At 43.7% G+C, this 16,008-nt stretch overlaps 1 protein-coding gene across 2 annotated transcripts in view; it reads left to right on the top strand.

The window, feature by feature from the left end:
• The window catches only part of MACROH2A2 (macroH2A.2 histone), a 49,685-nt gene that overhangs the window by 7,307 nt on the left and 26,370 nt on the right, over positions 1–16,008 (top strand). The window lies entirely within an intron of this gene.

Below are 16,008 nucleotides of genomic sequence, written 5' to 3'. Positions count from 1 at the left end.
CAGTCCCCCAGCCACGTGTCTCCACAGTGCAACCACTGCCTGAGGACTGACAGGAAGGAGAGCAGCGTAGGGAAGAGCAGGCAGGTGGAGGGGTGGAGAAAGGGGCAGCTGCCTCTGCTTAAAGCAGAGCACAGTATGTTGTAGCTTTGAGAACCCAGATTTGCCCCACGCTTCCCCCCGCCCCATATACTCAGTTGCCCAGCAATCATGGGTGTCTCTGGACTGCTGCCTGGTACCGGTACCCCCACTCTCACCCCCAAAGGGCCCTCCCAGATCCCCTCACTCCCACCTGAGAAGCTCCTCTTGGCTCAGAGAAGCGAGACAGGCCGCTATTTAGAACAGTAAACCTCACTGTTAATATGAAACTTTGATTTCGAGAAAACAGGTTGCTCACAGTTCCTATTTGCCAATTCCCGAAGAGCAAAAAGACAAGAGACCAGGCTGCACCTAGTGAAGGGTTTTGTTTTTATTTTTATTTTGTTTTCCATGAATAAATAGATTCAGGAAGGCAAACCAGTTCATTTTCTTCTGGGATGCATTACTATAACTCAGATTCAAGGAGCACTAACGTTATTTTTTTTTTTTTTTAAATATATTTTATTGATTTTTTACAGAGAGGAAGGGAGAGAGATAGAGAGTTAGAAACATCGATGGGAGAGAAACATCGATCAGCCGCCTCCTGCACATCTCCTACTGGGGATGTGCCCGCAACCCAGGTACATGCCCTTGACCGGAATCGAACCTGGGACCTTTCAGTCCGCAGGCCGACGCTCTATCCACTGAGCCAAACCGGTTTCGGCACTAACGTTATTTTTATACAGTCATTTCTCATCCAGCTCTTACCACAAGTAGCCAAATATATTTATACTAGAGGCCTGGTGCACGAATTCATGCACATTAAAAGGAAATTAATTAGAAGAAATATTTTAGAGGCTGCGGAGGAACCACAGCAGGTTGGTTCCAGGGCGTGTCCAGCCTGTCTTGCCCATTCCCATTCGGGCTGATCAGGGCCAGCCAGTCAGGGCCAGCCAGCCGGGGAGGGATTGCAGGAGGGCTCCAGGGCGTGTCCGGCCTATCTCACCCAGTCCCAGTCAGCCAGACCCCAGCAGCAAGCTAACCTCCCGGTTGGAGCCTCTGCCCCCTGGTGGTCAGTGCGTGTCATAGCGACTGGTCTAGAGGTCGGCTGCTCAGTCGGACACTTAGCATATTGGGCTTTTATATAGAGAGTAGAAAATACTATAAGGCTAATAAAAAGGAAAGAATGTATATCAATAATGTGTGCTTTTCTCTTAAGAAATAGCAACACACCAACGAAGACAAAACGTGTTAAAGTCACTGCATACTGCAGTAGCCGCAGACAGCCTAAATCCACCCCGTGTCATAGGCTCCCATCCTCTGCTCTGCTGCCTCTAAAATGCCCCTCCCCTCTAAAAGCCCGAGATAGCCACACATTCTCTGCCTCTGTGTTAGAAAGAATGTGTCGGCAGTTGAGCTTCCTACTAGATTATTCCAGGACATGACTTGAAATACTTTTTAAAAAGGGAATGATTTGTAATCCAATGGTATAATTTAAATAAATTGGGTTAATGCTTGGTTCTAACGTTCATGGATGGTTAATTTGGTTAATTTGATCCTCATGTCATCTTGATGAAATTGCATTTGATAGAGCTCTTTACATTATAAATTGTTAATGTGCTTTAACAGATAGGACGATAAAATTATTGACTGTTCTCATTCACTTAAAGGTGGCCTTGGAAGAAAATGGTTTGGGAAGGATTACTTGCACAATAATGATTTGCCCTTGGAGTTCATAAATGGAAGTGTAATAGAGCAAGTGATTTAGCTAGTATTACTGAAAATGGTTTTTACAGCTACAAAATAATACTAACAAACTATTATTTTAATACAGCACTTAGGGTAACACACCAAAATATATTAGAATTCTATTAGTTGCAAGGCTAAGAGATTTTTTTTCATACCCTTTAAAAATATATTTCTACATATAGTGAATATATTTATATTGAATTCCCTTATGTCCTACCGAGTTCTATTTCATCTCATTTTATTCTCCCTCAGGATAACTTCCAACTGACAAGAGTAAAGATGCTTCATTGCAGTGTCTACTTCGTTTTTTCATAAATATTTACAATATAAAATATTCTGAAGCACAATGTTATACAGATTAGGGAAATGTCATGGGGACTAAAAATGAATAAATTTCAACAATTTTAAAACAGTACACGAATCCATTAGGGGATGACACTATGAATTTCATGTTCGTATACATTTCAGAAAGCAGTAAAGTTCTTTTTAAATTACATCATTAAAAAGCCATAAGACCTGTTATTTCTAGATTTAAGACAATGTATATATGAAAGCCTTTTGATTCGTTTACTTCTGAAGAGAATGATCGCAAAGAGAGCTTTCAAATAGCGCTCTTATAGTTCCAGGTCCTTTGTCAAGATGGACCATCAGCCCAACTACACCTCACCTGTGACTCGCGGGCCTATAATCACGGCTCCCAGTCTCAAATGACTGACTGCTCTCTCTTTTTTAAATTCGCTTTGCAGCCAGACCATTGTGGCTCAACTGGTTGAGCATCATCCTATGCACCAAAAGGTTGCTGGTTGGATTCCAGGTCAGGGCACATGCCTAGGTTTCAGGTCTGGTCCTTGGTCCGGGCACATGCAGAAGGCAACCGATCGATGTTTCTCTCTCATCGATGTTTCTATCTCTCTCCTTCTCTCTTTCTGAAATCGATAAAAACATTTTAAAATAACAATAAATAAATAAATAAATAAATAAATAAATAAATGCAGAAGGTTGACAGCAGAAAAATGGTCATTTAAATCAAGATTGCTGGCAACTTCTAATGAACCATCTTGCTGATTGGCTAGGGTTGTCACATTTCTCATCAGTTAAGATAGAATAAAAATTTCAAGAAGTTGTTTGAGAGGTTAAAAAAATAGTTTACTCTTTATCAGCTCTTTATGCTTGAGAAAGAATTTACTGAAATTAAAAGAAAACATGGGTCTAAAGAAACCAGACTGTTTTGTCTTTTCGTGCTGTTTCCCACCAACAGCAATTCATTCAATCATGGCGAATGCTTAAGAGTTTTGCTTTCTTTTCTCTCCTCCCTTCTGGGATTACAGTATAATTTTAAATATTGTTTACAATAATACCATACGCTATAATCAGACAAATACAGAGACACTGAATTTGATTCCATTATATTAATGAGTCTTACATAATCTCTTGATACAAAATTTTATATTCCTCAATTATCTCAAGACCAATTAGTGTCCAGTGACTCACCTGGTAATGAAAGTGATCTAAATTTCTTAATATGACATTATTACTCAATTATAAAACAGTTGAGCGTTTTCTCTTTGCCAGCATACTCATTTCTAGGCTAATTCCCAAATGATGTTTGTTAAGATGTTAAATTAAAATGACACTTTCCGTTTCCAGTTCAAGAATGATGTACTGAACACACGTGCTTTCCATCTCTAGAGCCGCCCTCAAAAAAAATAATAATAATAATAATGGTAAAGAAGCACAAAGAAAATAAACACTTTAAAGGGGAGCAGGAACTGGTGTTCGTCAGCAGCAGATGGGAGATTTCAACGCATTCGTGGAAGACTGAAAGGGCACAGAACCATGTAGGCCAGCGGTTCTCAACCTTCCCAATGCCGCGACCCCTTAATACAGTTCCTCATGTTGTGGTGACCCCCAATTTCATTGTTACAAACAGAACATAACTAAAGCATAGTGATTCATCACAAAAACAATATGTAATTATATATGTGTTTTCCAATGGTCTTAGGCGACCCCTGTGAAAGGGTCGTTCGACCCCCAAAGGGGTCGCGACCCACAGGTTGAGAACCGCTGTTTGTAGGCACTATCACAGGGAAGCCACAACTAAAATGAAAGCAGGAGGGCACTGCACGGAGGGTGGGCAGAGTGGAAAATGGGGAGTCATTAAAGATCTGTCTCCAGAGCAGCCAGGTGAATTGGCCTCTCTCCCTCCCCTCCTCCTCGTTGGCCTTCTGACAATCTGGCATGTCTGACATTTATCCCCCAAACTAACAATCTGAGGTTTCCTCTCTAAAGAAATTGGACAACTATAGAGCAGGTCTAGAGTTTCCAGGATGGATATGGCCCCACAAAGGAAGGCTCCCCATCCTGGCGTTCGGGGGCTCTTGGTGCCTTCCTAAGAGGGCACTCTAAGGTGGCGCCGGCACGTTGGCATGTCCTGTGAGAGCGCCCAGAGGCCCCACACAGGAGCCTGCCTACCAAACAGTAGCCGAGGACAGCTTTCCTATCTGCCTATGATGACCTTGCCTTTCATTCTTAAATATGCATGCACGACCAGAGGTCACCAGACGTTTGAGGAAAGCCAACATGAAAGAGAAAGATGAGAATACATAGGACAACTGACTGGATAAAATGATTTCGAGAACAGAAGATAACATAAACATAACTAGTTTCAGAGAGACTGGAAGAGATGGTGCATTCATAAAAGAATAGGATGCTATGAAAGTGGAACAAAGAACAACAAAGAGTTCTTGGAAATTAATAATATGATTACCAAAATTAGACATTCAAAGGACTGAAAAGGTAGAAGGAAAAGTATGAGATTTCGAGAAACGATCCAGAAGATCCAACATCTGCCATACAGGCATCCTAGAGAGACAAGTAAAGAGAGAAGTGAGAGAAATCAAGAGATGAGGGAGCCTGGCCAGTGTGGCTCAATGGTTGAGCATCGACCTATGAACCAGGAGACCACAGTTTGATTCCCAGTCAGAACACATGCCTAGGTTTCGGGCTCAATCCCCGGTGTAGGCCATGCAGGAGGCAGCCGATCAGTGATTCTCACCATTGGTGTTTCTATGCCTCTCTCCTCCTTTCCTCTCAGAAATCAATAAAATTATTCTTTTTAAGATGCGGGGAAGTAAATACAAAAACAGAAAGTGTCAGGAGTTATGAAAGAAGTGAATCTTAGATTAAACAGGCTTCTGGCCAAGTGCTGAGCAGGATGGATGGGGTGGGGAGGACCCACACCTAGACGTAGCCTTGTGCAATTATAAACGTAAAGAGAAAATCCGAGTGGGTAAAAAAGCTACGGTCCATTTACACCATGGAATGTTGTGCAGCTGTAGAGCAGAAGGATCTCTTACCCTTTGAGACAGCATGGAGGGACCTGGAGAGCATTATTCGAAGCGAAATATGCTTCGGTCAGAGAAAGACAAACATCACATGATCTCACTCATATGTGGAATATAATGAACAAGATAAACTGACAAACAAAACAGATCCAGAGACATGAAAGTATGGAACAGACTGATGAATCTCAGAGGGAAGTGGGGAAAGGGGGTGGGGAGAGATGAACCAAAAAACTTATATGCATAACCCATGGACACAGACAGTAGTGCAGGGGGGAGGGGGCCAATGGGAGGAAAAAGAGGATGTCTGTAATACTTTCAACAACAAAGATAAATTTTTTAAAGAAAGATCTGGTAGCTTGGAGGGAGGGCACCAAACTTCTCTGTAATGCAGGATACTAAAAGTAACGGACCAGTGGCCTCACAAGGTTGAAACAGTATGATTTTGATGCTAAAAATTACATACCCCACCAAAGGATAATCCAAAGATCATTCAATAAAAACAGTTCCAACTTGTCAGAAAACAAAGTTGACTTCTCTGGACCGACTGTCTCATGAAGTGGATTCCAAGGACACCAGGAGAAAGCCAAGACAGGCGGTCCCGGGATAGGCTGAGCAGGGAAGACCGTTCCACGAGGACCACTGGGCAGAACAACCATTCCACACGGGGCCCGAGGTCAGAGGGCGTCAGGATAAGTGTCCCTGGAGGAAAGTGGTCCCCAAGAACAATGTGCTTGAGAAGCTGGGTGAGAAGGTAAAGGCATGTTTCTCTTTTGTCAACAGAACAAAGAAAGGACACCTGATCCTCATTCTTCATGGGTTCCATATTCTCACATCCCACCTACTCAATAAATGTGTCTGTAACCCCCAAACCAATGCACGTCCCACGGTGCTTTTGCTGTCATTCAGGCATGCGCACAGAGCAGAACGTCCATCGCGCACCTTCCCAGCTGAGGCCGAACAGGCCACGCCCTGCCTTCTTGTTTCATCTCTCACCACGTAAACTAGAGTCCTTGTCATGGCTCATTTAGTGTCACGTTTTGCACGGTTTTGTGCTTCCTGTTGGTGGTCTCGCTGTTTACAATGGCCCCTGGTGTAGTGCTGACGAGCTGTGTAGGCTCCTGAGCACAGCAAGGCTGGGATGTGCCTGCTGGAGAAAGCAGGTGTTAGATAAGGTTTGCTCAGGCCTGAGTTCAATGTTAATGAATCAATAATACTTATTAAATAAGATGTCCTTGTATAGAAACACACGTAAAACAAGGTTATGTATCGATCCATGGAGGAGGAGGTTGTGACCAGAGGCCCATAGCAACCTGCCCCCGTTTCCCCCAGGAGCAGTCAGCCGTTCACTGCTCACGGACCCAGGGTTTCTGGCTGATGTGTAATCAGAACCACAGCAGTCCCCTCTTACCAACAGAAGATGCATTTTCAGGCACAGTAGATGCCTGACACCGCAGATAGTACTGAACCCTATATACATAGTAGGTCCCACATAACATCATCGATAGGTTCTTGGAAACTGCAGCTTTAAGGGTGTGATGACAGGCTACTTGATACAAACGAGTTAAATTCCTACAGCATCTTTTTAGTCACAAAAGCATCACCAAACTTCTAAGTAAAGACCCAAACACTTCTAATATCAAACACTGGAATTAGCCAAGGCCGGTTTGGCTCAGTGGATAGAGCGTCGGCCTGCGGACTGAAAGGTCCCGGGTTCGATTCCGGTCAGGGGCATGTACCTGGGTTGCGGGCACATCCCCAGTAGGAGATGTGCAGGAGGCAGCTGATCGATGTTTCTCTCTCATCGATGTTTCTGACTCTCTATCTCTCTCCCTTCCTCTCTGTAAAAAATCAATAAAATATATTTTTTAAAAAAAAAACACAAAAAAAACCATTGGAATAAAAATGTGAGCTCTGTAGACATTTAAGAAAAATGAGTGAAGACAAGATCGTTTTCAAACCCACTTATTCCAGTTGAGGGTTGCAGGGGCAGAGGCTGTCCCGGTAGCTCAGGGCACCAGGCAGGCACCTGCCATCACAGGACGCGGCACACCCCACTCGCTCACACTGGGACATTTAGATACGCCAGTTCGCCCCACGTGCACACGTTGGGGGTGTGGGGAGAAACCAGAGTTCCCTGAGAAAATCCATGTAAAAATGGGGAGAAAGTGCAAACTCCACACAGAGGCCCAGGGCTGGGAATTGATTTTTTTCTCATCAGCGTTAACAGTGAAATGACTTTGAATGAAACAACATTATTCAAGGACCCTGTACTCTGTTTCCCTACACATTAATGCCCTTGCTGAAGTCTTCGTAGAAGCTCAATGCTTTCTGACGCAACACGTTGCCATCGGTTGGGACATGTCCGTTCATATCTTCCGCCCACATTTTTTAAAAATAATTCTTTATTGTTGAAAGTATTACATATGTCCCCTTCCTCCCCCATTGACCCTCTCCAGCCTACTTCCCACCCCAGGCCCTCACCGCCCCATTGTCTGTGCCTGTGGGCCATGCATAAATGCATACAAGGTCCTTGGTTGATTACATCCCACCCACCCACCCTCCCCTGCCTTCCCTCCAGAGTTTCCACACTCTGTCCCATGCTTCCATGTCGCTGGGTCCACTCTGTTCATCAGTTTATTTTGTTACTTCGTTTCCACATGTGAGTGAGATTATGCCATACTTGTCTTTCTCTGACTGACTTATTTCACTTAGCATGATACTCTCCAGGTCCCTCAATGCTGACTCAAAGTCCACCCACAAATTTAATGCCTTTTCCATCTTAACTAAGTACTTATCACACACTGTGGCTATAACTTTTGCAGTTTGAGGTGCAACAGCAAAACTAGCACAAATTTGTTTTTCCTTCACAGTATCACCAATAGAAGGTTGATTCTTATCCTAGTAGATTTTAGCAATCTCAGCATACAATTTTTTTCCTTAAGATGAGAATTTTCACCTTTCCATTTAAAAGACCCAAACTTTAGCCCTGGCCGGTGTGGTTCAGTTGGTTGAGCGTCATCCCATGCACCAAAAGGCCTCTGGTTCCATTCCCAGGCAGGGCCAGTCAGGGCACATGCCTGGCTGTGGGCTTTATCCCCTGTAGGGGGGCATGCAGGAGGCAGCTAATCAGTGATTCTCATCATTGATGTTTCTTTCTCTCTCTCTCCCTCCCTCCCTCACTCTCTCCATCTCTCTTTCTTCCTCTCTCCCTAAAATCAATAAAAACATTTAAAAAAGAGGAAGCACTTTACAGCTTCTCTATGGTATATCTGAATTACCAGCATCTCTACTCTTGTACGTTGGGCCATTATTAAGTAAAAGAAGAGGTACTTAATCGCAAGCCCTGCGATGCTGTGCCCGTGGATAGGATAACCGGGCTGGCAGCTTCTACATAACTAACAGGTGGGGAGCTGTGTATACACCATGGAGACGCTGAGAAAGGGGATCATTCACGTCCCAGGCAGGAAGGCAAGAAACCTCGAGAGATTTCATCACTACTCAGAGCAGCACACAACTTAAAACCTATGAAATGTTTATCTCTGGAATTTTCCATTTAACATTCTCTATTTAATTGGGGGTCTTTTTAAGTCACAACTTTTTTTTTTTTTAGTTAACCCTCACCCGACGATATTTTTCCATTGATTTTTAGAGAGAGTGGAAGGGAAAGGGACAGAGAGAAACATCGATGTGAGAGAGACACATTGATTGGTTGCCTCCTTCAGGCACCCCAACCAGGGCCAGGGAACCTGCAACCAAAGTACGTGCCCTTGACCGGAATCGAACCTGGGACCCTTCAGTCCACAGGCCGACGCTCTATCCACTGAGCCAAACCAGCTAGGGCTCCATTTAATATTTTGAGGTTGACCATGGGTAACTGAAATTTCAGAAAGAGAAACCAAGGGAGGGGGCCTCCTGTACTACAAATACTGTGTCAATTGTAACCAGTAACTCAGAGGCGGGGTGCTATGCCAGGAAGATGTGAAGCCACGTAAAATGTGGAATGGTTTTGCACAACATGTTTTCAGAATAAAGAGAATCCACTTCTTGATACTGAGACACAAGGGTCCTAGTGTTGGGCCACAGAGGAGGAAATGCGAGGCTAGCACCCGACTCAGTTCTGAAGGGCGCAGTATTTACAAAGTCCTAATCATGTAAGTGCTGCTGACGGACATTGAATTTCCAAATTAAACCTAGAGACAAAAATGAAGATTTCATTATGATTACAGAACAAAATATAAATATTATGAACAATCAAAAGTATAGAAGACAGCCCAACTGGCATGGCTCAGTGGTTGAGCATTGACCTCTGAACCAGGAGGTCATGGTTCGATCCTGGTCAGGACACATGCCTGGAGTGCACATGACCAGGGGGCGTGCAGGAGGCAGCCGATCAATGATTCGCATCATTGATGTTTCTATCTCTCCCTGTCTGAAACCAATAAAAAATATATTCTTTAAAAAAGTATAGAAGACAGAGGTAGAAATGGGGTAGAAAGGAGTGAACCAGAGAAAGATTAAGGGCACACACGTCCACATCTTATATAACAATGACTCATGAGATAATACCTAAAGTTGGTGGAGTCAGAGATAGAGATTGAAGTGTATTATTTGACATTTCCAAGGTAATCAGTGGAAGAAATAAAAATGAAAATATACTGTCAACAATTGGAAAAGGGAGGAGAAAAGGGAGTTAAGTTCTCATCCTTAGCATTGATAGACACTCTAAAAGTGAAACTTAGGAAGAAGAGGTATAAACATTAGAGTTTTGGAGATAACCACCAGAACTAAAATTAAAAATTGTTACATGAAATGGCCTCTGGAAGGGAGATTGGGGTAGAAAGAGTGAAATGAGAAATTGTTGCTTTTTATTTTATGCGTTTCTTTTCCTTTTTTATTCACTTTGTTATGTGCAAATATTACTTAGATTTAAAGATAAAATAAACTCTAAAATTTTAAATAACTTCTTGTTTTCCTTGCTTCAGGGTGACCTTAAGCAAGTCATAATTATATGTTTTAGTTTGTTGTTGGTGGGCACTAATAAAGAAGCTTCCAACCTTTCTCAGTCCACAGGGGACAAAGTGTCTGAGTCATGCTTTCTGGGAGCTTCTAGACCAGAAGAAATGCCTGTTAGTTCTGGTTATTCAGCGATTAGGTCCAAACAACTTAAAAAGTACATATGTCTTCACAACTGAGTAGCTGTTTAAAATAATATTAAACATGAACTAGAAGGAAAAAAAGAATATTTTTATCCCGTTCTTCAATAACCATAATGAATGACAAATAGGACGTGTGCACCCGTTGGACACTGCACAGTTTCTCAAAACTGAGGATCAGCTTGGACCCTGCCACTCTCATTTCCTGTGCCATGTTGGTTTTCACCTGACACTTGCTCTTAATCGGAGTGGCAGCCTAGAACTCAGCTTTACAAAGGTATGGCATCATCAAAAGGAAGATAATGCAAACTACCACAAACCACTGGTAGAACCACTACGAGCTGGTAGTTGTGGGGTTCAGCAGAGGTTGAGTATCAATGTATTTTCTTTGAAAGCTTAAGCACTTGCTGATGAGTCTCAGGGTGCCTAGTACACAGTTTGGGAACTGTGTCCCTCTCATCTACTTGAAATTGTGAAACTTTATTGGAAAACATTTGAGGACAAGGGCCATGGATATTCTAAAATATCTAATGTAGTTTCTTGTTCAATAAGTGCTCCAGCCCTAGCTGGTTTGGCTCAGTGGATAAGAGCATTGGCCTGTGGACCCAAGAGTCCCAGGTTCAATTCCGGTCAAGGGCATGTACCTTGGTTGCGGGCTCCTCTCTGGCCCAGGCCCTGGTCAGGGTACATGCAGGAGGCAACCAATCGATGTATTTCTCTCACATCGATATTTCTCACTGTCTTTTTCTCTCTCTTCTACCCTAAAAAAATAAAAAATAAAAAAACCAATGGAAAAAAAATCCTCAGGTAAGGATAAAATAAATAAATAAATGCTCCATAGCCTGGCCAGTGTGGCTCAGTAGTTGAGCGTAGACTTATGAACCAGGAGGTCTCGGTCCAATTCCCTGTCAGGACACATGTCTGGGTTATAGGCTCAATCTCCAGGAGGGGGCGTGCAGGAGGCAGTCGATCAGTGATTCTCATCATTGATGTTTCTATCTCTCTTCCTTTCTCTCTGAAATCAATAAAAAACTTTAATAATAATAAAGGCTCCATAAATACTTTCATTTGAATCCATGATGTCATAGGTTATAAGATGCATACTGATTTCTAGAAATAGTAGAATGCTAAAAAAAAACATTATAAAATCAATAAAATACAGCAGTTATAGGCTGCTGTGAGTTTATTGCCCATGTCTGAGTCAGTGCTACAGTTTAATATTTACCCTTGTGATATCTGTAAAGTCAAACTCATCAGTGTCTTTGTGGGCTTAAAACCAATCATAGAAATAAATCCTAACACAGTGGAGTTTGACTGTGTCTCCTTCCCCAGCACACACAAAACCAATCTTGCTCTTCCAACGGCTGTCCTCTTGGGGGTGAAAGGGAATGAGCGGTCGGCACTGCTTTCTCCCCTTCTTTCCCTGAATTTTGAGTTTTATGTTCCTGTCCCCCACTGTTAACATGTTTCAAACTCTCCCATTCACTTTGCAAGTAATTACAAAACTTGGTATTCTTGGTTCCTCGGATATGAAAGGACAGCTATTGCAGATCTAGGCTGTATTTTTCTGATCTTATTCCCAATTTCTGGTAAGAAGCCCAAAGTAACCTGGAGGCTGGAGCCACCCAAGCTTGGCCACATGGTCTCCAGGGCTGCCCACATAGTGCCTGTAACCACTCAGAGACCCTATTTTTCAAACATGAAAACAAACATAATGAGCTAGAGTCCTTAAGCTCTGCTTAATTACAGTAAAACTTGCTGAAGAGCAGAAGGTAAGTAAATGTAAACATTTAAATATTAATGTTTGGATGGAAAGGAAAGTCGGGTAAAAAGAAATTTCACACTGCAATAGTTCTTTTCTCTTTAGGTGGGTGGCCCCTCGAAGATTCAAATTCACAGGAAGCAGATCAAGTTGTTGTCACATGACCTCCCAAGAAAGGATAGAGTCCGGGGAAAGAGTGGCCAGAATAGAAGGACGCCAGAGATGACGATTTCTTACACCTCCAGGCAGAGTCCAGCTCAGGCTGGGGGCGGGGCGGTCTTCAGAAAGCAGGGTCTTCTCTCAAGGAGTTCCGGGAGGGAGGTGGGGAGGCAGACACTTCCTTCGATCTGTGGGATCCAGTAGGGGGATAGGTCAGCTCCCTCCAGCCTCCTCCCTGCTGCCCTAGGATTCCTTTATATGGTCCAGTTTTTACAATTACGGGGACCGCCCAACCCTTGGGGCCTAGGAGTTAAGTGCCTGGTTGCTTAAACTCAGCACAACGTCTGAAAAGATGGGCTCCCCAGGCACAAAGAACTCTCCAGGTCTATTAAACGACATACAACAGCCCTGGCTGGTGTGGCTCAGATGGTTGAGTGTCGTCCCTGCACCAAAAGATCGCCAGTTTGATTCCTGGTCAGAGCACATGCTCAGGTTTCAGGCTCGATCCCCAGTAGGGGGCGTGCAGGAGGCAGCCATTCAGTGTTTCTCTCTCTTCCTCTCCCTTCCCCTCTCTAAAATCAATTTTTTAAAAATGCATTAAAAGCACATGCAACAGTCAGTGTCACACTTAGACTTCAAATGGAGCTGCATCTTCAACTCCGTTTTAAGGACCTAACATAGAGGAGAGTCTGGGAGCCAAAGAAAGAGTCTTGCTATCCATGCTGTGTTGGGGGCGACCCCTACATGTTGTAAATATTCAGCTGATATGTTTGTCTATTTGGCCTAACCCTGGTTTTCCTTCCTTGACTGTTTTGAAGTCATAAGTGTTTTTGGCATCAGTGCCCTGATGTCACCTGTTTTCTGTTGCTGGTCCCAGTTCCCAGCTGTTAATGCCGTGTGTGACGCCTCTGGACTGGCACTGGGAAAGCCCCTCGCCTTATCCTGCACACCTGCTCATTCTCTGGCCATTTTCATTTGAGAAAAATGAAGGAGAGGGAGGGAGGTGCTGCCTCTGTGGCCTTTGTCCCCTGTGCATGGTTCTCTGTTGGTGGGAGAGACCTGACCAGCCAGCACGCACCTATCCACAGGGCATGTCCACCTGGGATGGACTTTTTAGGTGGCTCCTTGGCAACCAGACCTACTGTCCTTCCCCTCCCTCCACTTACCAGTAACTAAAAAGAGCGCAAAATTGGCGTAGTGGAGCCACCAATACGAACACATTTTTATGAACATGCACAGTCTCTCTATGTTCATTTCTTTTCTTTCTTTCTTGTTTTTTATTTGGTGGTGGTGTTTTTGTTTTGTGGGGTTTTGGTGGTGGTGGTGGTGATGGTGGTGGTGGTGGTGATGGTGGTGTGTGTGTGTGTGTGTGTGTGTGTGTGTTTGAGAGGAAGGGAGACGGGGAGAGAGAGAAGCATCAGTGATGAAGAGAGAATCATTGATCTGCTGCCTCCTGCACGCCCCCTACTAGGGATTGAGCCTGAAACCCAGGCATGTGCCCAAACCAAGAATCAAACCATGATCTAGTTCAGGGGTGGGCAAACTTTTTGACTCGAGGGCCACAGTGGGTTCTTAAACTGGACCGGAGGGCCGGAACAAAAGCATGGATGGAGTGTTTGTGTGAACTAATATAAAATCAAAGTAAACATCATTACATAAAAGGGTACGGTCTTTTATTTCAATAGTTTTATTCATTCAAACGGGCCGGATCCGGGCCGTGGGCAAACTAGTTCATACTTCAACCCTCAACCACTGAGCCACGCCAGCCGGGCTAGAACTCATTTCTTAAAGGGCCTACACTTCTTTTCCAGAACCATTTGAAAGTTGAAAAAAAATAGGAACATTTAAGGCCAGAAAGACCTTCAGGATCTATGAGTCACTGTCCTATTTTACAGATGAGGCCCACGCCGATGACACCCAGCGCGCGCATAGCTAGTTATTAGAAGTGGGACCACGCCCTGGGGTTCCTGTTCCCAGTCCTGGGCTCTTTCCACTGTACTGGGAGCACCTCCACGTGGAACAGCACCACCAGCTAGCAAACCTGCCAAGTAGCTCTCTCTGAGGGCAAGGACCCTTCCACATTGCTTTATGGGTCCCCTGGCCCCGGGACAGTGATGGCCAACAACAGGTACTCAGGACATTTACTGATGCCTGACCTAAGTTTCCGTAACTTCAATCAATGGTTAACATCCTAATATGCTGCTGATGGCTTCCTCCAGAAGAGGACATCTATCTATAAGTCTACTTCTGAGAGTTAGCAGCCTTGGACAGCCGAGGCACGGACAATGTGGCTCTGAAAACGGTGATATTATGTTATTGCCGCGTCTTACGGTGAAAGAGATAATATTCTAAGACTGTTTCCTCATCTTAGAATACCTACATCTTTTGGTGGCAAAATGACACATATAGTGGGAGCACAGTAAGTACAGATATGCAATTGAAATTAATGTATGTGAAGTATGTAATAACATGCCTCACACTCTCATCCTTTAACTTGGGGATAGGAGGGTGTTGAGAATGGGGTTTGTAGCTGATTCCATAGTTTCATTTAAAACTCCTCAGTCATAACAGAGCAATCAGATACTTTAGAAAATTGAATACTATGTTCATTCTTCCATCCAGATTAAATAAATCCCCGTTTTGTGTCTTTGACACTAGCCATGCATTCATTTAGAACTTTCTTACATCATATTCTTAGCCACTTTCTTAGGCCTTTTCGTTGCCATCTTGGTTGTCAGTAAGCTGACCTAACCAAAATTTGAAATGGCTGCCTCCACAGGTAGAACCAATTTCAGCTTCGTTTTGACTTTCTCATTGTCCATCCCCAAACGAAATGGCCACAGAGGATGATGTTGCCTTTGGGGCAGAGAGCTTTGATTCATTAAAACATTTCCTACAAGTTTTCTGGCTTTTCTTTGGTCCTGCTTGCTTGTCCTTTGTAATTTGCTTTTATTTATTCTGAATTATATTCTATTTTGGTCACGGTACTCCCTTGACCAACAAGTTAAGCTCTATCACAATTCTCTGAGTTAGTTTTAGCCTTTTAGAGACTCAGAAACATAGAATTGTTTTATCTTCACACAAAAATAGCTTCCTGAAATACACATGTCTCTGGAGGGCGGGCGGGGGGGGGCGGGGGGGGGCATTGTATTGAAGTCACCTCTTCCTGCTGATTCTGAAGTTTCTCCCCCAAATTCCAGGGAACAGAAGCTTGGGCTGCATTCTCACTTTTCATTTGTGGCGTTTGGTTACTTTGCATTAACATATCCAATACAGTGGCCTCTTCTGGCATGTTTAGGTTTTTAAGAATTATTGGAAATTAGCCGTGAGCTGTAGGTCAAAGCTATGAATAAAGTACAGTGGCGCCTTGACTTACGAGTGTCACGACTAACGAGTTTTTTGAGATACCAGCTGTCTCTCTGCTGATTTTTTGCATTGAGTTGACAGAGTAATTTGAGTTAACGAGCTCCTTAACGAGCTCGGTCTCGGAACGAATTAAACTCGTAAGTGAAGGCCCCACTGTACTAATGTATTAAAGCAAGCCAAAGCAAATCGGAGAAAAGAGGACTGTGTTAGTTTAGTTATTGCTGCTGTAACAAGTCACCCTCAAATTTAGTGGCTTAGAACCAGACAGACTTACTCTCTCACAGCCTGGAGGTCAGAAGCCCTTATACTGGGCTAAAATGGCGCAGGCAGCTTCGGCCAGCTTGGCTCAGTGGATAGAGCGTCAGCCTGCGTCCTGAAGAGTCCCGGGTTCAATTCTGGA

This window comes from Myotis nattereri, assembly GCF_964212035.1.
Source record: "Myotis nattereri genome assembly, chromosome: 13".
In the NCBI taxonomy this organism is placed as follows: Eukaryota; Metazoa; Chordata; class Mammalia; order Chiroptera; family Vespertilionidae; genus Myotis; species Myotis nattereri.
The sequence above is the reverse complement of the archived record's forward strand: the minus strand, read 5'-3'. Positions and strand labels throughout refer to the sequence as shown.